Here is a 24,781-nt window from a genome sequence, read left to right as displayed (position 1 = left end):
GACAGAATGGGAGAAGATATTTGCAAACGACATATCAGATAAAGGACTAGTGTCCAAAATCTATAAAGAACTTAACAAACTCAACACCCAAAGAACAAATAATCCAATCAAGAAATGGGCAGAGGACATGAACAGACGTTTCTGCAAAGAAGACATCCAGATGGCCAACAGACACATGAAAAAGTGCTCCATATCACTCGGCATCAGGGAAATACAAATCAAAACCACAATGAGATATCACCTCACACCAGTCAGAATGGCTAAAATCAACAAGTCAGGAAATGAGAGATGCTGGCGAGGATGCGGAGAAAGGGGAACCCTCCTACACTGTTGGTGGGAATGCAAGCTGGTGCAACCACTCTGGAAAACAGCATGGAGGTTCCTCAAAATGTTGAAAATAGAACTGCCCTATGACCCAGCAATTGCACTACTGGGAATTTACCCTAAAGATACAAACGTAGTGATCCAAAGGGGCACGTGCACCCGAATGTTTATAGCAGCAATGTCCACAATAGCCAAACTATGGAAAGAACCTAGATGTCCATCAACAGATGAATGGATCAAGAAGATGTGGTATATATACACAATGGAATACTATGCAGCCATCAAAAGAAACGAAATCTTGCCATTTGCGACAACATGGATGGAATTAGAGCGTATCATCCTTAGCGAAATAAGTCAAGCGGAGAAAGACAACTATCATATGATCTCCCTGATATGAGGAAGTGGTGATGCAACATGGTGGCTTAAGTGGGTAGGAGAAGAATCCATGAAACAAGATGGGATAGGGAGGGAGACAAACCATAAGTGACTCTTAATCTCACGAAACAAACTGTGGGTTCCTGGGGGGAGGGGGGTTGGGAGAAGGGGGGTAGGGTTATGGACATTGGGGAGGGTATGTGCTTTTGGGTAAATTGGAAGGGGAGGTGAACCATGAGAGACTATGGACTCTGAAAAACAATCTGAGGGGTTTGAAGTGGCAGGGGGGTGGGAGGTTGGGGTACCAGGTGGTGGGTATTATAGAGGGCACAGCTTGCATGGAGCACTGGGTGTGGTGAAAAAATAATGAATACTGTTTTTCTGAAAATAAATAAATTGGAAAAATAAATAAATAAATAAATAAATAATTAAAAAAAAAAAAAAAGAAAAAAAAAGAAATGATGAGCCCAGAGAATAATTGGGACGGTGTAAGCCTTCCTAAGTCATTCAGTCTCCTTGCTTCATACCTACCTAGGAACCCAATACTCCATTGTTCAAGTAATGAGTGGATAAACAAGACTTAGATCCAGATTTTGTATCTCCTAACCTGGTTATTTTTCCTGTTTGTCTTGGTGGCTGTGGTAGATTGGGTTATTTGTGCTACTTTTTCATTTCCCTGTAGTAGTTTTATATATCCACATTATTACATTCACTTCATGATGGGCAGAGTTTATTTCCCTAACTCTTGACTTTGGGGTTGACCACATAACTTGCACGGTCAGTGGATTTCCTTGCATGGTTGGCTTTGCCTTTTTGAGCTTCTTCCATTTCCACGAAAAGAATATACCTTGGGGAACTCTATAGACTAGACTCCAGAATGAGACAGGTAGTCATACTACCGGGATATTCACTCTGAAATGTCTTATGTCTAGTTAAACTTTTTGGAGCTATGGTTTTTCTGAAATGTGTGATTATAGAGTTACCAGAGTGAATGCGATCATTACAGGAGATCGTATATTCATTATAAGAAATTTCACAATGAAATTTATATGTAGGTTTTAACTTTACTCAAATTACTATGTGGTCATTGCATTGACAAATGAAAATACTAGGTTCAGATTGATGGAGAATCAGAGACAGCTCATGGATGAGTGAAACCAGATTTATTTATCTACAGGATCGTTGAAGAAGTCCATATAGTCAGGACACTTAGCAGAGAGATTAGCTATATTCTCCAAAATTTATAACCTTCTGGACATCCAGAACCTTATCAGAAGAGCACAGTTGCAAATGAAAATGCCTGAGTGGGCAAGAGTTACACCAGAACTTTTGGGAGCTCAGGTGCTGCATATAGGTCACCTAAAATGGAAATAAGAAAATTTGGGGCATGTTGTTGTTAAATACCCCTGGGCACAATCAGTTTACAAGAATATCCCTAGGTTTTGTTATAATTATTTGCTCTATCTATTGAAACTACATCATAATTCTTCATGCAAGGTGCTCTGGATCTGTGCTGGATACCACAGATACTTGTACAATGCATTTAGGAAATATCAGTTATTCTTTTATTTCAGCTAATTATTTCACACAGACCCTCAAAAACTTGGTGGATTTTCTCCCAAGAGATGTTAGGGTCTGTGGGTCTCCAGTGGTGTTTGATACAGCAATTTCCATACTCCTATACACCGAGATGTGCACACTTGCTTGCATTTAGTATCTACCTGTGTTCTTCTGTGTGCTATAGTTTATGTCTGTCAATAACCATGGTAGAAGGAATGACAGGTGACCTACTTACTGTTTTCTTGATGGAACTGCTCTGTGGGACTTACAGCATTGTTATTCAGAGACAAAATCAGGTTCCCCTAGGAGGGTACATACAAGTCCACATACTTTCACATTTGTATTCAACTTATAGGAGTTCTTTCTTTTAAGGTGTGCCACAGGTTTGATTTTATTTCAAATTGGGATGTAGTCATCTTAATCTGAAATTAACATCCAATTGCTGGAGTTTCTTGAGGACTATGATTCACCATTTTATTGATATATCTGACTGACATTTAATGCCCAGGACCTTTTTTTTTTTTTTTTTTTTGAAAAAAAAATTTTTTTTTAAAAGATATTTATTTATTTGATAGACAGAGAGAGATCACAAGTAGGCAGAGAGGCAGGCAGAGAGAGAGGGGGAAGCAGGCTCCCTGCCAAGCAGAGAGCCCGATGTGGGGCTCGATCCCAGGACCCTGAGATCATGACCTGAGCTGAAGGCAGAGGCTTAAACCACTGAGCCACCCAGGCGCCCCGCCCAGGACCTTTTTAGACCTCGTATTTTGCAGACACAACAGCAAATCTTTGGATTCCCATGAAACAGATGGGTAAGTGAGAGAATCACTCCATAATATTGTCCCTGTAGATAGTAATAGTGCTATCTAGCTATTTTAAATGCTCCAGTAATTACATTCTGAAAATATCAGAAAGCATCATATTTTAGCTGTCATTTAGCACTGTGGGGAAGTAGGGCATAACCCACATTATTATTTTCCCAAGGAGTTATTAATATATATCCTGTAGATTCAAGTACCTCCTTCCTTCCACTCACAGTTTGAGTCAATATTTTCTGGATCAAAACTAGGATACGTGATCTACTATAAGATCCAACCCCTGTTGTGGGAATAGGGGAGATTATTTAAAATGGAAATAAGAAAATTTGGGGCATGTTGTTGTTAAATACCCCTGGACACAATCAATTTGCAAGAATATCCCTAGGTTTTGTTATAATTATTTGCTCTATTTATTGAAACTACATCATAATTATGACCATGAAAATACAAAAGCACTGTTCTTTAAATTATGTGTTTGGCTTCAGACTTCTCAATATTTCAAACTGACCTGTTTATTGATGTGAAGTAATATTGTTTCTTTATTTTTTCTTATTTTGTGTAACAATTACTTTAGAATCAAACTTCATGTGTTCTAGAATACTTCCTGTTATTCTCTATGCTAATAAAAGAATGTTAATTGTATCTTGTGTGATATCCAAAATCTAACTCTGTACCATGTACTTCTAAACTCTGGCCACTAAATCATACTTTCTACATTTCAACAACAACTTTCATACATATGGGTCCATTACTTTCAAGATTATTCAATAAAAAAAGATAAAAAGGGAAATGATAGCATTTAATCTGAATGACTCTGGAACGCATGGTCTATAAAGGAGAATGATTTTAGGATGTACCACAAGTATTAGTTGATTTTGTCTCAGACTGGGAGAGCCGGGTTTCTTTCAGGAATTGTTTGCTGATAAAGCTCATGTACTATTCAGCCTCCTGGTGATTCTCAAATTCAAATAGATTCTACAATACCAGTACTATCGAGAACATCCATTGGAGGACACTAGAACACAACAAATAGATGAGAATGTAGGAAAACATAAGTAACTTAAAGTAAGCTCTCTGCACAAAATCAGACAATTTACTCTCCAAAATTAAATCTAATTGCTCAACTGTAAAAAATATGGTTATGAATATTTCTACTGAAAAACGTATTTTTTCACTGGTGCTCTTAGTCTTCCAAAGTTGTAATTTTAGAAATGTGATGGATGGTTTACCCAGGAGGTAAGTGGATAAAATATTTTAATAACCTGAACCTTTACATAGGAGTTGCTTGCAATTTCTGCTTAATATCCTAACCTTAATCAAACTTTCATTGGTAAGCAAATGGAGTCCTTCGCAGATCATTGTTAAATGGAGTTTGTCTGACAATCCCTCTGATAATAGAAGAGGTTATAAGACTCATGGAAAAACAAAACAACAACAACAAAAATAAACAACCAGACTTGGGGTTCTCTTTGCTGCAGAAGGAAGTTACCTCAGACAAGTTAATTTAAGTAAAACTCTGATGAGAGGAAATCTTTGACATCTGTGGTGAGGGTTTATGAACGTTATCATAATATGTTTTCAAGTATGTGAACATCTGTTAACAATTTTAAATCTTGAATTATAATTACTTATAAGATGTGAATATCATTTAGATATCTGGCCCTTTAACTTTTGTTTAGAATAAATGAGGTCTGTGTTTTGGACTTGTCCCCATTTTTGAGATTCCCCCAAAACAACTATAAATAACATAGAGTTTTGAATTGTAAATAGTGATGGCAACAGTATGACAATTTATTAAATAATATTTGTGCTTAAAAACTGTCACCAAAAATAAGTACGTTGTCAGAAAAAGTCAGCACTCTTACATAAATTTTTCTTGCTAATAAGGGCAACTGTGGGGATTTATTTCCACTTTATACACAGGGGGGCACTCTGGATTCTGTTTGTAAAGGAAGAAGACAGAAAAATTCTGGGACTAACTTCCTTCTGGCAGTCTCTGCTATCCCAGAATAATTAATTCCGGGTAGGAATGGCAAGGCAGCGAACTTTTCCATTGGAGGGTATTACTAATTTCAATTCAGCTCCCCTCTCACATTATAGGTTGTCAGGCAATGAAAGGCATCATTCATGCCTGTGAGCTAACAAAGATTTTGTTAAGACAGGTATTTAAAAACTTGTAGGTGGTAGTCTAGTGAGTTAGCAATGTCAGAAAGCACTTAGAATCCTTGCAGTGAGTTTCAATCCCCCAAATGGGGGTTCTAGCCTCTTGTGAAACATTTATGTTGCAAATCATTTAATTGTTTTGTGCCAGGGCTCAATTTCTTCATCTTCAGAATGATTCATATAAGTTGTAAGCTGCTTACATGTTTTGGGTGGGGGAATAAATAACTAAATGATTTAAAAGCATTCTATAAAATATAAACCTGTTTCTGAAGTGTGGAAAAATTATAGTTAGGGGGCTCATAATACAGGTATGCCTCACAGATATTGCAGATTCAGTTTGAGACCACTTAATAAAGTGAATATCCTCATTGAGCAAGTCAAATGAATTTTTTAGTTTTCCAGTGTATAAAAAGTTGTGTTTATACTACACTATAGTCTATTAAGTGTGAAATAGCATTATATGTAAAAATGTACATACCTTAATTTAAAAATACATTGTTGTTAAAAAATGCTAACCGTCTCCTGAGCATTCAGCGAGTGGTAATCCTTTTGCTCGTGAGAACTCTTGTCTCCATGTTGATGGCTGCTGACTGATCAGGGTTGTGATTGCCAAAGGTTGGCGTGGCTGTGGCAATTTTTGAAAATAAGACAACAATGAATTTGCCACATCGACTGACTCTTCCTTTCATGAACACTTTCTGTAGCACGCAATACTGTTTGATAGCATTTTACCCACAGTACAACGTCCTTCAAAATTGGAGTCAATTCTCTCAAACACTGCCTGCCACTGCTTTACCAACTAAGTTTATGTGTTATTCTAAATCCTTTGCTGTCATTTCAACAGTCTTCACAGCATCTTTACCAGGACTGGATTCCATCTCAAGAAACCACTTTGTTTACTCATCTATAAGAAGCAAGTCCTCATCTGTTAGTTTGGTCGTGAGATGGCAGCAATTCAGCCCCATCTTCAGGCTCCACTTCTAAGTCCAGTTCTCTTGTTATTTCCACCACATCTGCAGTGACTTTCCTTACTAAAGTCTCGAAACTTCAATTTGTGAAACAAAAAAAAATGCAATGAAGTGCAATAAGATGAGATATGTTTTGAAATTTAGTTATTTTAATTGCATAGGATTTACTTAATTCTTTTTTCACAAAAATAGAAACATACCAGTGGTGGGCTGGAGGGCTGTGTGGCTGAGTCATCTATAGGCACTTAACATTTATGCATGTGCCTCCTCCTCATTTTGATATTGTACTTTTCTTCTTCTTTTCCTCTCTGTCCCAGCAGGACATCAATGGGACCTTCAAACTGGGTGATTTGAGAAGATCCTAATAAAAGCTTGGACAGGATTTTGGGAAACAGTGTAGCACCCCGAGGTAAGCAATTATTAAGAGCTCATGTCTACCTTTGGACAAGGGTAGGAGCAGGGAACTCTGTAGACAGGGCTCCCCAAGGAGCCTCAACCTCAGATAAAGTCAGGGTTTCCACTGAAAACTGGGAGGTGGGGTGGGAAGCCAAAGACAGATATATCTGACCTCAATATGCCCTGTTTCCAGTCTCCTGCCCTTGTCCTCCACGAATGTGTGTGTGTATAACACTTTTTCTTTATTCATTCATTGTGAGCTGCTTCTGTGGTTTGCCTATTGTAAATAATGGTGCTATAAACATATGGGGGCTTTTATCTTTTCAAATTAGTGTTTTGGTATTATTTGGGTAAGTACACAGTAGTGGAATTACTGGATTGTATGGTGGTTCTATTTTTCATTTTTTGAGGAACCTCAATACTGTTTTCAGCAGTGGCTGCACTAGTTTGCATTCCCACCAAGAGTGAACAATGGTCTCTTTTCTCCACATCTTCACCAACACTTGTTTCTTGTGTTTCTTATTTTAGTCATTCTGACAGGTGTGAGATGATAGCTCATTGTTTGTTTTTTTTTTAAGATTTACTTATTTATTTGAGAGAGGGGGAGCACATGTGCACACACATTAATGGGGAAGGGGCAGAAGGAGAGGGAGAAAATCTCAAGCAGACTCCCTGGTGAGCATGGGGCCCAAATGCAGGGCTTGATCCCATGACCCTGAGATTATGACCTGAGCCGAAATCAAGAATCAGACACTTAACCAACTGAGCCACCCAGGTGTCCCTCATTGGCATTTTAATTTGCATTCCCTTAATGATGATTGATTTTGAGCGTCTTTTCATATGTCTATTGCCATTTGTACATCTTTTTTGGAGAAATGTCTGTTCATGTCCTCTTCCTATTTTTTAAGTTGATTACTTGTTTTTGAGGGTATTGAGTTGTATCAGTTCTTTATATATATTTTGGATACCAAGCCTTTATCAGATATGCCATTTACACATATCTTCTCTCATTCAGTAGGTTATCTTTCAGTTTTGTTGATTCTTTCCTTTACTGTACAGAAGCTTTTTATTTTGATGTAGTCCCAAGAGTTTATTTTTGTTTTTATTTTCCTTGCCTCAGAAGACATATGTAGATAAAATTTGTTATGGCTGATGTCAGAGAAATTACTGCCTGTGCTCTCTTCTAGGATTTTTATGGTTTCAGGTCACATTTAGGTCCTTAATCCATTTTGAATTTATTTTTGTGTATGGTGTAAGAAAGTGGTCCAGTTTCATTCTTTTTGCATGAAACTGTCCAGTTTTCCCAACACCATTTGTGGAAGAGACTTTTTTCCATTGCATATTCTTTCCTCCTCTGCTGAAGAGTAATGAAACACATAATTGTGTGTTTATTTCTAGGCTCTCCATTCTGTTCTCTTGATCTATGTGTCTATTTTTGTGCCAGTACTGTACTGTTTTGATTACTACAGATTTGTAGTATAACTTGAAATCTGATATTGTGATACATCTCGTTTGCTTTTCTTTTTCAAGATTGCTTTAGCTATTCAGGGTTTTTTGTGGTTCCATACAAATTTTAGGATTGTTTGTTCTAGTTCTAGTTCTAGTTCTATGAAAAATGTATTTTGATAAGGATTGCATCAAATCTGTAGATTGCTTTGTGTAGTATTGACATTTTAACAATATTTATTCTTCAAGTCCATGAGCATGGCATTATCTTTCAATTTCTTTGTGTCATCTTCAATTTCTTTCATCAGTGTTTTATAGTTTTTAGAGTACAGGTCTTTTACCACCTTTGTCAGGTTTATTCTCAGGTATTTTAATATTTTTGGTAAAACTGTACATGAGATTGTTTTATTTGTCTTCTGCTGCTTCACTATTAGTGTAAAGAAAAGCAATGGAATTCTTATACTCATTTTGTATCATCTAACCTTTCTGAATTGGTTGACCAGTTCTGGTAGTTTTTTGGTGGAGTCTTTTGGGTTTTCTGTATATAGTTTCATGTAATCAGCAAATAGCGAAAGTTTTACTTCTTTACCACTTTGGATACTCTTTCCCCCCTTTTCTTATCTGATTGCTGTGTGTAGGACTTCCAGAACCATGTTGAGTGAAAGTTGTGAGAGTAGATATCCCTGTCTTGTTCCTGACTCTAGAGGAAAAGCTTTGGTTTTCTCCACTGAGGATGATATTAGCTGTGGGTTTTTCATAGATGGCTTTTACTACATTGAGGTATTTTCCCTCTAAATCTACTTTGTTGAAGGCCTTTGTCATAAATGGATTTATACTTTGTCAAATACTTTTTCTGCATTTTTGAAATGATCATAGGATTTTTATTCTTTCTTTCATTGATGTGATATATCACATTGACTGATTTGTGAATATTGAACCACCCTAGCATCCTGGAAATAAATCCCACTTGATTGTGGTGAATGATTTTTTTAAATTTATTGTTGGATTCAGTTTGCTACTATTTTATTGAGTATTTTTCAATTTATTCACATTACTATTTTAACTATTTTTTAAAAAGTGAAATAGTTCAAGCTTTCAGAAAATATGACAAACACCCACGTATCTGTCACATAGCTTTGTCAAGTCTTAATGTTTTAACATATTTGGTTTTGATTTTTTTTCTTTTAGCAAAATAAAAGACATTAGATACAGTTGAAACCCTTATTTCTCCTTGTTATTCTCTAGAAGTAAATGCTCTTGAATTCAGTGCTTATGAGTCACACATGTTTTAGTTTTGACCAGGGCCAGTTTTATGACTATGTAGCCTGTGAAGTTGCATAGGGTCTGTGTTTAGGAGTTTCCTGTGCTTGACTTAATTCTGTGCTGTTGCTGTTTTCCAAGCTTAACCAAGACAAGTGGCCCTTGTTTTGTTAAGATTTAAAAATTCCCTTGGTGGTAGGAGGGCGCCTGGGTGGCTCAGTGGGTTAAGCCTCTGCCTTTGGTTTAGGTCATGATCTCAGGGTCCTGGGATTGAGCCCTACATCAGGCTCTCTGCTCAACAGGGAGTCTGCTTCCCCCTCTCTGCCTACTTGTGATCTCTGTCAAATAAATAAATAAAATATATTTTTTTAAAAAAGTAAAAAAAAATTCCCTTGGTGGTGGGATACAACACACTGACACATAGGTGGATTTTCTGACTGAAAAAAAGAGATTCCTGCCATGCAAGGCCACAAAGAGGGATGCTCCTGGGACAGGGTAGTAGCAAGGTGGAGCAGTTTAATATAATAGTTTATGTAACAAACTATGGGGTTAGCTACATTTCCTGGGGTCCCTGTGAATTGGCTAATTTGAATAATTTCATATGCTTTGGGAAAAGAGGCTATCCCTAGTTGTCTGATACCTGGCCATAAAGTATTGGGTTCTTGATAAGGGAGGCATTTGGGTGTGTGCCCAGTGGCCCCAGAGAGTGAGAGTCTGACAAGGGAAGTGGTTGGAGTTGGGGTTTAGCCAACAACTGGTGAAGGGAAATTGAGGTTTTCAGCCCTGACTTGAAAATGGGGTCAAAACAGCACTTGTGAAATACTACATTACAGCCCTACATTTTCATTTTTCACTAAGACCTGCAAATTATGCAGCCACCTCCTCATTTTAACTACATATTTATACACAAGCATTATATTGTACTGTTCTGCCTGCATTTAAATTTTCATGGACATTTAGGTTTTAATTTTTCTTTTTTTGGGCTGTTATAAATGATGCTATAATAAAATTCTTGAAGATATCCTTTTGGATATGTGTGAAATACAACTATAAAGGTAATTGCTTGGCACAGAGTATGTACATATTTAATATTTGAAGTTTGATGTCTCCATAATCCTGACATTTATTTTAATCTTAGTTCTACAGTTAAATACATTTAATATACACTATCAGTCATTTTACTCTGGTTTCCCCAGTCATCTCTCAGTTGGCTGGAATTTGTTGCCTAGATGTTTCCTTAAGAAGGGTGCATTAGGAAAATATTCCCTGAGTTAAATATGCAGCACTTTTTTTTTTTTTTTTTGTAGCCTTTATTCAGAAAGATAGCTTGGCTAGCTATACAATACTTTGCTCACACCTTTCTCCTTGAGGGTATAACTTGAGATTCTTCTACTATCTTTGGCTTTAAAGGGTGCTGTGGAAAATATTACCTGAGGCCAGTTCTTTCCCTCGTAAGTGTCTTAATCATTTTGCCTGTCAAATGGAATAATTTATTTTAACCTCTAAATTCCAATAATTTTACTAGAGTTTGTTCTGACTTTCCTGGGTCAGTTTTCTCAGACACATGGTATTCCATTTAAATATGTAAATTCTTATTTCAAGAAAATTTTCTTGAATTATAATTTCAAAAATTTGTTCTTGGTGTGCCTGGGTGGCTCAGTGGGTTAAGCCTCTGCCTTCAGCTCAGGTAATGATCTCAGGGTCCTGGGACTGAGCCCTGCATTGGGGTCTCTGCTCAGTGGGTAGCCTGCTTCTCCCTCTCTCTCTGCCTGCCTCTCTCTGTCAAATAAATAAAACCTTTAAAAAAAATTTGTTCTTACTTACTGTTCAGCAGTTAGATCTAATTTAAAACTCATTTACCTGTTTTTTTTCCGTCTTCCCATTTCTCCTTCTTCTTTCTTAGCTTTTGCCTTATTTGTCTTATTTTGAATTGCTAGTAATCACTGCTTCTTCCTCCACAATGTTTATCCTCTCTTTTCATTTTAATATGGCTCTCATTAATAGAATGCTTTTTTCCTTTTAACTGTTTTCACAAGTTCTTACAATAGTTAATTCACCTCATTCCTTTTCTTACCATTTCTTACCATTTCCTCTTCTCTCATAATCTTCTTCTCTCATAATCTTTTCCCTGCATTTTTGCTTCTTGGGCTTACGTTTTAGAGAAAAATAACTTGAAAAAAATTCATGGCGAAATACATGGTCACTATTTTTTATCTGTTCTGTGGCAGATTTTCCCTGGGAGATGTTTTTGTCTGGTCAGTTTTGCTATTTGTTTATACTATTTTTCTTGTAGTATTGTAGTTATGCCAATTTTTTATTATTCTTTAGAGAATGAGTTGCATTTTCCTGACCTACTTATTTACAAGAACTCCCTTCAGGCAGATTGTTTGTTCTGTCGTGTTTTGAGATATTTTGGCCCCAGAATATTTCATTTTTTTGTCTTGAGTCTTCTTTGCACGTAACTCCCATGGAGCCCATCTCTGTCTCCTACCTGACTTCCCCACATGGCTCTGCTCTCAGAGATGATCTAAATTTCACTTTAAGGCAAACTCTTCCTCTAGAAAGGCTTTATATATATATATATATATATATATATATATATATATATGTATGTGTGTGTGTATATATATATATATATACATATATATATATATATATATATGAACATTTCCTGAGATCTCCTGCCATTTAGGCTGACTCTATTTACTGCTTCTGAGCATGGCAATTGTTATACTTCCTGACATGTCTCTAGAATTTTTCTTACCTTTTTTGCCTGTGTTGTCTTTGATCATTTTTTAAAAGAGAATAGAAAGATGCAATAGTTTTTTCTTCTGTAATGAATTATCAATGTTTCTTTTTAATTTATTTATTGCTTTTTATTAATTTAATTAAAAAATTTATTCATCTTTTGAAAAGTTTCTTTCAACTTCACCTTGTTATGGATAATACTATTTACTTAGTGTTGTCAAATTTGGCAAAGCTTCTGTCAAGTTTCTTTCCTATGTGAGAGATAAGATTCGGAAGAATTTTCTACAGACTGGATTCTGGCTTCTTACATTTTAATACCTGCTTTTCATCCATAACCCACATCCTTCTGGTGCTGGGTACTGTAGAAAGTGTTTATATGACACAACCCTGGCCCTGCAACTTTATGTCATGATATTGGGTGAGTTGGTACAGTGGGTATTAGCATTCCCAGAAGCCATTCTTCCACTGAAGGTTTAATTTTAATGTCTCAGAATTGACTGTGAATCACACAAATAAATCCCACTTGTCCAAACCAAATGTGCCCCCAGTTTAACTCCTCCTTGCCTTGCAGGATTGCCTGAGGCCACTCCCACACCACCCTACAATGAAGGGAAGTCAAAAGTCAAAATAAAAATATATGTTAAAATATTTTACTTTCGTAAGTTTTAAAAACGTGGCTGACTGAGCACACTGTGAGGACCTTGAAGGGGAGGCACTGAAGCTTTCATATTTGCCTGTGGGGGTAAAGGGAGGGAGAGGTGTTTTCTTCTTGGTGTGGTTGCTAACAACAAGGAGAAGGTTTTGAAGCGTAAGCTGGACGGGTCCTACTGGAGCAGTGTGTGAGGGGAGTGTTAAAACTTTTTGGCACATGAATAACTGCTAGCCCTTGGTTTTAATTCCAGTGTAAGTTTTAGCTCTACTTGAACTAGTTGTTTCATTGAAAATAATTTGGTGGTGGTAGTTGGTGGAAGTGATTTTGGGAGATGATGAAAATGGGGATTTATGGAAGCAACTACTCTAGAGGTCCTATATCTTTTAAGTTCCACTAAATTTTAAGCAGGTCTAGATGGCAGATATTATTAATCAGTATAAATAAATATCTGCATATATCTAAGCAGGTGTAGTAAGTACTGAATAATTATTTGTTGCTTTAATATTGAATTATATATTTTTAAATTTTTGTCAAAGGAGCAATATAGATAGCTAATAAACTCACATTCTCAAAAGTACAATATATCTTTTGATAACATCTTATTTCACCAGTGGGAAATATTTGTCATTTGTTATCTAATATTTATTGGCATAATTCCCAAAACCATCTTTTTATTAGGGAAACTTGACTTACATATATAATTTTTTTTTTTTGGATGATAAGCAACATGTGGAATTTCAGTGCCCTTGGAGGGAGCTAAGGCCATTCAAAGTAGAACCAATCTGTGTCAAAGAAACATTTAACTTATTTTTATAATAATATGATTTTATCTAAGAAAATTCATCAGTCATTGGTACATACCTGCCTGGTAGTTATTTTTAAATTCCCACAGACATTAAATATTTTGGCACAGATTTATTAACAAAGCCCAAAGCAATGGCATAAAAAGGAATCAAATATATTTCTAACAGTCAATCACCAAGGGCTTATTTGATTCATAGAGGTTCAGTGTTGGTTAGGTTGTAAGAAAAGGAGAGATGTGTCCTCTCAAGAAGTTTGTAATCCAGCCTAATGTTTCTCAAGTGGGGTCACTACCCACTGAGTAGTGTGAATTCAACTTAGTAGGTCAACATCAGAATAAAAATTACATAACAGAAAATACCAGGACACCTTTTAGGTAATAATAGCCAATGTCATTTTGTATGGTATACGTGACTATGTAAAATACTTTGCATATTGAGCTTGCTGTGAAAAAGTTTGGAAAATATTCATTTCTGGGTGGAAAAACAATACAAATGCACCAGAAACAATTGGCCACTCAGAATCATCTTAGACTCCAGAAGACCAAAATCAAGGTATGGTACTGGTTCCTTCTGAGGACTGTCAGGGAGAAATTGTTCCATGCCTCTTACCTAGATTTTGGTGGTGGCTGATAATCTGTGGTGTTCTTTGGTTTGTAGCTGTATCACTTCAGTCTCTGCCTTTACCTTCACACAACATTCTCCATGTGCTCATGTCTGTCTCTGTGCCTGAATTTCCTCTTTTTATAAAGACACCAGTCATATTGGATTAGGGCCCACCCTAATGACCTCATTTTAACTTGATTACCTCTGTGAAGGTAAGGTAAGGTCACATTCTGAGGTATTTAGGGTTAGGGGTTCAATGTGTCTTTTTTCTGAGACATAATTCAACCCATAATCATCATAATGGCCACCATTTATAATATGTATTTGCTAGTCCTTGTACTAAGTGCCTAAGTATTAGTCTTTGTAACCACTCTGACAAGTATATTTATTATGTCAACTTTATAGAATAATAGAGGTTCAGAGAGATTCACTGTTACAATTTGGGTCTGTTTTGCTTCAAATCCTGTGTTCTTTCCACTCTGCTTGTTGATTCCTGGGAGGTTAGAGCTGGCAGGGATGTTAGAGGCCATCTGGTACAATCCCCTCTTTTCACGTGTTGTGGGCCAAAAGATAAAAATGGTACTATTTGTAAAAATCTGGTGTGTTTTCTACATTGCAGAGAAGCAATGAAATTCATCTATGGAGAATGACCATCTTTTTACTTCAGGGAACTCTGGAATGGTTCACAAATATTCTTTTTTCTCCATCCCCCCCAAAGTGAGGAAATTTGGGAGCACATGGGTTATATACAGAGGGCAAAACTAAAGTACACAGATGCTAAATCTCTTGCCCATGGTTCCCGGCTTATATAATATAGTATTTATGTGATATGAAATGAAATCCAAGAGCAATATTATTGTGTGTGTAAGAGAGAGAAAATGAGAAGGAGGAAGAGGAGGAGGAGGAAAGGAGAAAGAGAATGATTCCAGGCTGCCTGTTTTCAAGCTTCTGTCAAAAAGACAAGTTAGCTCAACAAGCTAAGCATTTATTTGTCTCTTTTCCAAAAATAAGTATGAAATATATTTTTATTATTAAACTTTTATTACTATACAAATATTTTTTCTAATATTAATTGATTAATATGAAGAACAGAGAATTGGTAGTTTTTTGCATAAAATATAATTTTGCATCTGAGAAATTTTGCTGGTGTATGATACATTATTTTGATCATGAATACCTATTTTCCATTGCCATTTAAAAAGGGAAATGAAGAAGAGCGATGATCTGATAGTGAACTATTGTGATTGTAGGCAGAGGCTGGTCCTACAAACAAATGTAGCTTTGCATTTATTAGCATTTATTAGCAGTTTGACTTGGGCACATTACTTAACTCCCTTGAATTTTTCTTTTATTGACTGAGACCTTTGGGATTATCAATACAATCTGCTGAGAGAGATATGGATTAATTAAGTAAGATAATACACATGATAGTGGCTAGCGTAGTGCCCAGAGCAAGGCTAACTTACTTAATGTGTACATTTCTTTATCAGTTTGGTTTGGCTTTAAACTTGTCTACTTTTCAGTGACTGCTGCTTGTCCATTCATTTAGTGAATTTCTGCTGAGCTCCTCTTTTAGGCAGGGTACTAGTTTTGGCACTGAGTATTCAGTGGAGACAAGAGAGAGTCAAGTTCTTAGTTCTCTTAAAATGTACATTCCAGTAGGGAAAACAGACAATAATCGACTGGATAAATAAACAAAAAACTCATGGTGCTAAAGAATCTGTAGAAAATTAAATTAAGGGAATGTGATAAAAGTTTTTGGGTATTCTCTTCATTTTAGGTTTGTCAGGGTATCTTTAAGGAGAGATCTTTAAGCAAAGCTTCGAGTGACAAGAAGGAGCTACTGATGTGCAGAGTTGGGGTATGAGCAATTGAAGCAGAGGAAGGAGTTAACAAAGGCTCGAGAATGGGAATGATCTGTGATGATCAGAGTGAAGAGCAGAGAACTGGTAGTTGAGGAGCAGAAGGAAGGCCAGTGGGGCTGGAGCATCATGGGAGAGGAGAGTGATGGGTGGTAGTAAAGATGTGGATTCAGGATATGTTTGTAGATTAACTGGGTGTGGAGAAAACAGAAACCAAGGATAACTCCTAAATTTTTGATTTGAGCAAACACGTTGAAGTTGGTATCATTCACTGAGATATGGGAAATCCAGGGGAGAAGAGGTTCTGTGGAAATGTCAAACATTGTGCAATATTTGGGATCCTTATTTGACATCCAAGTAGAACTCTTAGAAGGAGACCTATATTTCACAGGGGATGACATGGATGTAGATTTGGGACTTACTAGCATTTTGATGGTATTAAAGTCCATGGTGCTCTGCTAAGAGACAATAAACTATCCCAGGACAACCTCTTCTCTCAGAGCTGAGGCCAGGTAGCCTCCTTGGATACCCCTTCTCTCCCTACTTCCTACTCCATTGTTAAATAGGGACTCTCAGTCGATGATGGCATTAACTTAGAGGGAGGGAAGATTGTGTGTGGTCCTGATCCTGACTCTCTTCCCTAACAGAATTTCCATTTCTGTTTTTTGCCTTGGATTCATGTGAAACTTACATTGAAATACTCAATTAATTACTTTCTAGGTGTACACAAATGTATAATACGTTATTTATCTTTCACAATGGAATAATAAAAAGAAAATTTATCCCTTCATCAAGAATTATGGCTAGTGCTCAGTTATCAATATTGACCTCACTGCAGAACTAAATTTAATTATCTGGGCACATATTTACCTTTGATTTGCATACAGCACTCCAAGTGATGCCAAAAGCAATGTTATATGTCAATTTAAGACAAATTAGAGCCATAAAATCTAACCTGCTGTTACAATTTTTGTATTTATGATTTAGGCTCCATTTCACATGTTTTATGTCTAGTTTTATAGCAACACACTCATCATTGGCACCTCTGGGCACAAGTACAAAGCACCACTTACAAAAACAACAGATTGGTAAAAATCAGGCTCCAAGGCTAACCCCCACCACCCTTTCTCAGGCACAAACTCTAGTCAATAGATGAATCTCCTTCTGCGAGCCCTGAAGGCTTACATACTTGGACTTTTAATGAACCAAGGAAACATTTGATTCAGGGACCTTGTACTCCTGAACTCCTTTCTGTTCAGTTAGGGTCCCTTGGAAATTTATCTAATCTTAATAAACAATTTAAGTTGTATAAAAAGAAGTTAGTCAATTTGCTACCATGTGGTAAATATATGAGTAGCTGAGTTAAATATCCCTTGCCATATGCCAGATGCTGTTACATTCCAAGCACTTTATATACATTAATTCACTTAATTTTCATGATATTACTGTGAAATAGGTCATATTATGAACACTATTTTACAGATGATGAAACTGAGGCACAGATATCTCACAGTAAATGAGTTGTAGGTTGGGTGCCACAGGAAGCCGACTCTGGCATGGAGATTTGTATGAAGGAGGTTTATCCAGGCATGCTCACAGAATCAACACCCAGGAGACAGAGAAGCAAGCATGATTAGGAAGAAGGAAAAGTTGAGGTTTGATGCAATCTCAACAAAGGCTCCAGTCAATTTCATGAGGAGTTCTGGAGCAAGGAGAGCCCTACATCTTTTTCCGGAATTGGGAGAGGGCAGTGCCCTTTATATTATGCAAGTTGTGCCTGGAAAGGGATTATGACTTTGGATGAGGCACCTGTTCTCAATAGAGGACTGTTCCTGGAGACTGGTCTGCTAGCGCCTCTCCCAGCAGCTGGGGGAACTGAATAAATTTCTTAGTTCTGAAGAGGGATCTGGGTGGCATGTCACAGAATCCACAGAATGTAAGTGGAGTTGGGATTCAGTGCTGCAATGTCTGGCTTTAGTTCTTAACTGCTATACTGCATTGTAGTATGTAAATGATAATAAGCAGTGCCGATATGCTAGGTTGGATGGTTGGAAATACTCCTTGGAGGACATTGAAAATAGGATCAGACTAAATGTTTTTATGTAGTCTATTTTTCACTGAGAAAACTTCTAAGAGAGGGGTGCATGGGTTGCTCAGTGGGTTAAAGCCTCTGTCTTCAGCTCAGGTCATGGTCACAGGGTTCTGGGATCCAGCCCTGCATTGGGCTCTCTGCTCTGTGGGGAACCTGCTTCCCTCTCTCTCTGCCTGCCTCTCTGCCTACTTGTGATCTCTGTCTGTCAAATAAATAAAATCTTAAAAAAAAAAAAAAAGAAAACACCTAAGACAGTAAGCTCAACTATTAAGCATTAGTTTAGTTTCTTTGGGATGTATGCAACAGAAATTACTCAGGCTAGCTTAAACAACAACAACAACAACAACAACAACAACAAAGGAAAGATAAAGGGGTGTCTCCTGGAGTCAAAGGATCTAAAACACAGGTCTTGGAAAGAGCAGGCATGTAGCTGGACCTCAGGCATCTGGAACAAGGGATCTGAAGGCTTCTCTAACCCTGCCGCTGTATTTCACCCCATGCAGTTTCATCTTATATAATGGAAACCATGAAATAGCTGAACACCAAAGAGATACTGTATCAATTGTTTTATTGTCCCAAGACCTGGAGAAGGGACCCATTGGCTCAGTTTGCTCAGTAGGTAGCTGCTCCTGAAGTCAGTTGTTGTGGTGACCTTATAAGATAGCGGTTCTGGATTCTATTGTGCTGTTGGGGGAGACAGTTTCTAAGAGAGGGTCACTGAGTAGATGACCTCAATACCGTAAGGGCGTTCAGCATCATGTGTATGAAACATTCATTGATCATGAAGAAGGCAAAAGATCAATGTGATTTGCACTGTGATGATTTGCTGGGTGGCTGTACCAACGACTGGTTCTCTCTACATATTAGAGGACTATTATGCAGAAGATTGTGTTCTCCATCTTCTCCTATGACAGACAAGAAGAAATAAATGTCTACTGAAGCCTTTGAGGTTTAATGTGGTCAGAAGCTAGCACTACAGATGAGGGTTGTTAAAGTATCAGGTGGAGTCACGAAGAGTCTTTGAAATCTCCACACGATGGACTGGTTTTCTTGCTTATTTTTAAGAAGTGTTTAGTGAGGTGGAAGGTTAAGAGTTTGTTCTCCGGGACAATTGGTCATTTAACTGATGCACAGTGTGACAGGGAAAATAGAACATTTTTTGACTTCTTAGTATCTGCTAGAAGCTTTATATACATATGAAATAATTTTCTTCACATCTGACCAGTTTGATACAACTCAGAATAAAATTCGTTAAGCACTAACCCAAAGTTCAGCAGTCATTTCTGAATTTCTGCCATCTTTCTCAGCTTCTCCATTTATTTGTGGGATTTGGCCCAATCTTCATGAATGCCTGTGTATTTGGAGATATCCCTGATGTGTTCAAACTGAAGTTCTCTAGGTCCCATTTAGTGTTTTGGTTTTCCTGATTGTTGAATTAACTCCTTCTGGTGAAATGTGAACATTTAAGTGACTGATGCTTTCAAGCACTTTGAAACCATTTCCCGTTTCCCATTGTCTGCCTTGTCCTGATGCACAAACTCTGTGCCAGGGGCTGAGAAGACTGGCCTTTAGCATAAACCCGAGTTAATGTGTTGGGCTGTTATGTGTTTCATTGTTCTTGTTCATTTATTTGGTATCTCGTTTCAGCTCTCCCAAAACAGAGTGCATTTCAGTCTGTCCCATTAGGTGCCTCTGTCCATCCACACTTTTGGTTTCCCCATCACTGTGCTCCTCCTCTGCCTGTCAGTCACCACTCTTCTACAGACATCTGTGGGCCCATTTGACTCACTAGAGAACTTTCCCTTTTCCTGGTTTTTACGACAGAGGAAACAGGTTCAGAAGTAAGCAAATTGCTAGATAGCTAGGAAGTGATAGAACAAGCATATGATCCTAAATATGTCAGTCTAAAGACTTATTTTTCACTGTAAGAACAATATATTCTCAAAATTTTTGAGAAATACCAATGTTCCTGAAAACATGCATTTGAAAAACATCTGCATACTTTATAAAAAGAATGGAAAAATCATCTATTTGTCCTGTCAACAGAAACAAGGATAGTAGCCACCTTGATTTATCTTCTTTCTCTTTCTTTTCGTGTTATGGATTTTTATTTGTTTCACAGAGTTACATCCTAGGTTTTCCTGTTTTCCCAGATAAGAGAGGGATTAGCTGTGGACTGTTATCCCTGACAGCTTTGTCTGGTCAGTCGGGTCTCCTGATGTTCTCTGAAATTTAAGACAATTGCAGAAAACTGACAGCCAGGAGGACTACATGAGTACATTTTCTACAGGTTTACTACAAATGTGTATTGCAGCTGTTCTTAAATGTTCTGTGCATCATAATTGCCTGTGAAGCTTTAAAAAACATATATGCCCTAGCTTAACCTGGAACCTATGGAATCAAAGTCTCAGGTATCATACTAGAACATAGATATTTTACAAAAGCTTTCTTGATGATTTTTTAAAAAATTCATATATGATGTATTATTTGCTTCAGGAGTACAGGTCTATGAATCATCAGTCTTACACAATTCATAGTTTCTTGATGATTCTTAGAAGTATTTGTTATCCTTTAGAACCATTTGTATATTTTCTTTAACAGCTGCTTTTTTCCCCAGGAGGTTCCTTGGCAAGACATTGGCAAATTGAAACTGGCTAAATGTGATGTTAGGACTGCTATTGTCAGGCATGGATAAGTTGTCATAGACAGGGGTACTTCTTCTCTCATCTTCTCTCTATTCCTTGTTCCTGGCACTTTCATATTTTACAAAGTTGTCAGATATTTCCTTTAGCTAAAGCCCCCTTCTGTGGAAAGGTCTGTTTTATAGAACTTGGGCATCAAGAGAAGTGTCAAAAGAGAAAACAGAAATAGCTGCTGTATTTCTAGAAACCAGTAATTATTTTTCTGGTCCTTTAGCGTGTGTGCAGAAATTAACCACTCAATCCTAGTGAGATGGCAGAATTAGTACAAAGTGAAGGCACAGCAGCAAATGAAAATAAGCCAGGTTACAGCACATAACTGAACTTTGGGTTATATGCATCTGTGTGCATTTGTATGTACCTTTGAAAGCTTCCTGTGGACACGGATGCAAAAAAAGCTACACTTGAGAATGCCTGAGGTAAACACTGTGCCTGCTGGAGAGGAAGAAGCAAGACAACACAGAACCTTGACACTTATATTAGAATTTGAGCATATATTTAAGAGCACTGGGGAAAATAGAAGGGATTTAGCCATGAAATAGCAAGAAAGATCTTTTTGCTTCTCTGAAGAAAATGTGTTGGACAATGACCTAAGTTGAAGGAAGGGGCCAGTAAGGAGGCTAATGCAATGGCTTTGGGCTAGGATGGAGACAGCTGAGATGGAAATAAATGGACAGAGCAGAGAAACATTTAACAAATAAGATCTATAAGAATCATTGATTCACTGAATGTAGGGGTTGAAGAAGAGAAGGGAGGGTAGAGTTTAGGATGATACATAGGTTTCTGGCTTGAGAGACTGGAAGGTTATTCTCTAAGTTAGGGAACCCAGGAGGAAGAGTAGATTTGAGGTGGAGAGAAGAACTCCATCAGTTCAGGACATGCTGAGTTTCAGGAATCTGTGGGATAAGAGGGAGACCTGGGACTGATGCTCTGGAGAAAGGTTAGGATGAATATGGCAATTTGGGAGTTAGTGCCAGGAGAAGTTGCATTTTCCTAGAGTGTGTAGATAGAAAGAGAAGAGGATTTGTGACAGAGCCTTGGCAGTTAACATTTAAGTTGAAGGTAGAAGGGGTGCCTGGGTGGCTCAGTCATTAAGTGTCTGCCTTTGGCTCAGGTCATGATCCCTGGGTCTTAGGATTGAGCCCCGCATTGAACCCCTCATCCAGCCCTGCACTGAGCTCTGCATTGGGCTCCCTGTTCAGTGGGAGTTCTGTTTCTCCCTCTCCCACTCCCCCTGCTTGTGCTCCCTCTCCAGCTGCGTCGCTCTCTGTCAAATAAATAAATAAATAAATAAATCTTTTTTTAAAAAAAAAGTTGAAGGTAGAAGAAGAGGATATTCTAAGGCAAAATTATCAGTGGTATCAAGAAAATCAGGGATCTGATATGAAGGGAAGAGAATTTTCAAGACAGAGAATAGGAATTCATGTCAGTGGAGAGAAGACTTCCTGTGGTAGGCAGAACTCAGACTGGATTGTGAGCTGAGGAGTAATTGGGAGGAAGAGGAGGAGAAGAAGAAAGAAGGGAGAAAGAGGGGAAGAAGGGAAGGGAGGGGAGGGGGAGAAAGCTAGTAAAAGATTTTGACGGGCCTCTCTGGATCTCAGTTTCTTCCTGTCATCAAGGGTGGAAGAAATGATTAAGACTTCTAATTATTATAACACTCTGTGATTAGTTGGGATTTAAGCCCCACTTAAGCAGGTATAAAATGATAGCGTAATTTTCAGGTCAGTGTGTATATCTTGCCAGAAGAAAAATTGTATCATCCTCAATCCAAGATTCATATCCTTATGTAAAGTAGATACTGGAATTTTTGTGGTAAAGCTGAAGGTCTTATGATTTACATGCTGAGTTTCACATATTGTTTCTCTGCATGCATCATATTAAACTTTAGTGTAACTGTCTTACATTTCTTTCATGAAATCACAAAAATTTCATTAGTGGAAAAATCAAATCAGATATGCTTTGAGTTATCTTTGACTTTTCTGGAAGTGAATCCAGATTGGAGCTATAAAATCACTTTTGAATACAGTCCTAGTAGAAACCATTTGAGTTAACTTCTTAGAGGTAAATATATCCCACTTTCAGTCTGGACTTATTTAACCAGGGAGCTCATGCTTCCAAAATGACATTTTTCCTCCTAACTGAATCATTTACTACTTTTTCTTCTTTTGGATAGTCAGACGTCATCTTATTTAAAAATTGTTTTGGTAACATCCCATTTTAACATTGATCTTTTTTGTTTGTATGATATTGGAACAAACATCTCTAGGCCCTTCTGTGTGGTCTATGTTCTCTAGTTTTCTAGTTAATCTCAGAAGTGACTGGCAAAAATTTGTGATTTATGTGACGTGGTTTGGGAGGAGCAATGAAGTGTTAAAGTATCATTTTCTTTGTGATTGACCTTGTCTGGTCAGAATGGAGAAAACCATTGTACATATCAGAGGTTCCCTGGTGGCTAAATCAATTTAATTAATCAATCTTAATTAAAAAAATACAATGTCATCATCCAGACTATTGGGTTAGAAGACATTGACATTGACATCTAGTTGTTATTTTAATTGAGGAAATTTCCAAAGCTTTTTAACACTAAGATCTGATATGCCCACCTTCATCAAATACCTAAGTCCTATAGTTTTCCAATATTTTTTCACTGAGAAGACTATAGAACAGAGTAATAAAAGGGGAGTTTTGTGATAACTATTTATACCAAGAGGCTTCTTTCAGATTCCTTTTTGAACTTGAAGGGAAGTAGCAGGGATGATGGGAAGAGTCACTTAGCTGGTGAACCTAGAAGGCACTGATAGCATCAGAGTCAAGGACTACTCTAGGAGTCTTTATTCATTAGCAGCCTCGGCAATGTTTTAATAAACACCCAGGTAGAACTGTTTTCTGGTTGATCATCTGCAAATGGGGTCCAATAAGATGGGGGAAATTTCAAACTCACTAAATCTACCAGGGAAAACAGACTTCCAGTGTGGAAGAACACTTTCAGCATTTTGGCCCGATGTGTGGAATCCACTATTCCAGGAGCCCATTACACATTGGTAATGGGCTCCTGGAATAGTGGATTCAGAGTTGGGATGTATGTAACACACTGAAATAGGAATTGCCTTTAGAGAAATCTTGAAGTAGGTTCTGAGCTATGATATATATATATATATATATATATATATATATATATATATATATATTTTTTTTTTTTTTTTAAACAAACAAACCAAAACAGAAACATTTTTGGTTTGTGCTCCCAAAATAATTGTGGCCAGAATTTACTGAAGGGTTTTTGCATTTTGTAACCTAGAATGCACTGTTCCGTTGCAGGTAACTTCTGTAGGAAAAAATTTCAGGGGGTACCCTAGCCTACCGGGGGATCAAAAGATCCAGTCAGCTTTTGCAGGTCAGCTTGGAATGGGAGTCACCAGCATGCTTTTCTGACAGGGGAGGGTGGCATGAAGCTGGTCCAGGAGGGTAGACAGGTGGAGCCCTGGGTTCGACTACAAGTGCTGTGGTCATGGCTAACAGGAGCTGAGGCTTTCTGGAATAAATCAGTTGTGATTTCCCCATGACCTCTGTCTACTCTCAGGCTTCCAGAGTTCCTTGGAATGCAGTTACACAAATAAAGCACTTTGAGTTAAAGACAAAAAAAAAAATACTTCCCTGCCCTTCCACCCTTCCACATTACCATCCTTGCCCCTCTTACCATGTGTGGCTTCCCCTACCTCTCTGCTATTCTAGAGGAGAGATGAAGCTCAGATGTCTTTTCCTTTGGAAATCTTACCCCAGAACCTTACCCCAGAACCTTCCATTTTTGTTTCCTCTCCCTGCTAGCCCTATCCCATAATCTGGATTAGCTAACTTGAATTTTTAAATAGTTATCACACAGTATGATAATTGTTGGTTTATGTGGCTGCCCTCACTATCATTTGACTCCCTGAGAAAAAGTATGATCTGCCTGTGAAGACCCAGCACCTGCCCCAGTGCCTGCATCCAGGGGAGGGTCAGTCTTGGGAGGAGCAGA

Source organism: Neovison vison, chromosome 6, assembly GCF_020171115.1.
Source record: "Neovison vison isolate M4711 chromosome 6, ASM_NN_V1, whole genome shotgun sequence".
In the NCBI taxonomy this organism is placed as follows: domain Eukaryota; kingdom Metazoa; phylum Chordata; class Mammalia; order Carnivora; family Mustelidae; genus Neogale; species Neogale vison.
The sequence above is the reverse complement of the archived record's forward strand: the minus strand, read 5'-3'. Positions refer to the sequence as shown.